This window comes from Arachis hypogaea, chromosome 14 (genome assembly GCF_003086295.3).
Source record: "Arachis hypogaea cultivar Tifrunner chromosome 14, arahy.Tifrunner.gnm2.J5K5, whole genome shotgun sequence".
NCBI classification, from domain to species: domain Eukaryota; kingdom Viridiplantae; phylum Streptophyta; class Magnoliopsida; order Fabales; family Fabaceae; genus Arachis; species Arachis hypogaea.
In genome coordinates, this window is record NC_092049.1 from 106,021,591 (window position 1) to 106,023,153 (window position 1,563).

The 1,563-nt window shown below is 34.5% G+C and overlaps 1 non-coding gene across 1 annotated transcript; it reads right to left on the reverse strand.

Moving 5' to 3' along the window:
• Positions 1 to 1,089: 1,089 nt before the first annotated feature.
• Positions 1,090 to 1,197, reverse strand: LOC112745257 (small nucleolar RNA R71). Its single transcript, XR_003173194.1, has one exon. It is a non-coding gene; the product is annotated as a small nucleolar RNA R71 (small nucleolar RNA).
• Positions 1,198 to 1,563: the final 366 nt, after the last annotated feature.

Genomic DNA, 1,563 nt, shown 5'->3' on the forward strand with positions numbered 1-1,563 from the left:
AAAATTCAAATCTTTTTTTTTTCAAAACTAATTTATATCATATCTTTTTCAAAATTTTATCTTTTTCAAAAAATTTGATTTTAAAATATATTTTCTAACCTCTTATATTTTCAAAATTTGATTTTCAAAATCTTTTTTTTATCAACTAAATAACTTTTTGTTTGTTTCTTATCTTTTTCAAAACCATCTAACTATCCTTCTCTCTCTAATTTTCGAAAATTATCTCCCTCTTTTTCAAAATTCAAATTAACTAATTGTTTTAAATTTTTAACTTAATTTTAATTTTTATTTTCGAATTTTATTTTTAAAATTTTAATTTTATTTTCGAAACTTAACTTTAATTTTTAATTTATTATTTTAATTATTTTCGAAAACTTCTCTCCCTCTTCTCATTCTATTTATTTATTCATCTACTAACACTTCTCCTCACCTAAAAATTCGAACCCCTCCTCCTCCTCTGAGTTCGAATTCTTCTCTTCTTCTATTCACACAAGGGAACCTCTATATAGTGGCAAGGAGGATTCCCGATATCTTTAGTCCTCTTTTCTTTTTCATATGAGCAGGAGCAAGGACAAGAACATTCTTGTTGAAGCAGATCCAGAACCTGAAAGGACTCTGAAGAGGAAACTAAGAGAAGCTAAATTACAACAACCCAGAGACAACCTTACAGGAATTTTTGAAAAAGAAGAGGAGATGGCAGCTGAAAATAATATTAATGCAAGGAGGATGCTTGGTGACTATTCTACACCTACTTCCAAGTTTGATGGAAGGAGCATCTCCATTCCTGCCATTGGAGCAAATAATTTTGAGCTGAAACCTCAGCTAGTTGCTCTAATGCAACAAAACTGCAAGTTCCATGGACTTCCATCAGAAGATCCCTATCAGTTTTTAAATAAATTCTTGCAGATCTATGAGACTGTAAAGACGAATGGAATAAATCCCGAAGTCTACAGGCTCATGCTTTTCCCTTTTGCTGTAAGAGACAGAGCTAGAACATGGTTGGACTCACAACCTAAGGATAGTCTGGACTCCTGGGATAAGCTGGTCACGGCCTTTTTGGCTAAGTTCTTTCCTCCTCAAAAGCTGAGCAAGCTTAGAGTGGATGTTCAGACATTCAAACAAAAAGATGGTGAATCCCTCTATGAAGCTTGGGAAAGATACAAACAGATGACCAAAAGGTGTCCTCCTGACATGCTTTCAGAATGGACCATTCTGGATATATTCTATTATCATTTGTCTGAGTTCTCTAAGATGTCATTGGACCATTCTACATGTGGATCCATTCACCTAAAGAAAACGCCTGCAGAAGCTCAAGAACTTATTGACATGGATGCAAATAATCAATTCATGTACACTTCTGAGAGGAATTCTGTGAATAGTGGGACGCCTCAGAAGAAGGGAATTCTTGAGATTGATGCTCTGAATGCCACATTGACTCAGAACAAAGTGTTGACTCAGCAAGTCAACATGATTTCCCAAAGTCTGAATGGATGGCAAAATGCATCCAACAGTACTAAAGAGGCATCTTCTGAAGAAGAAGCTTATGATCCTGATAACCCTGCA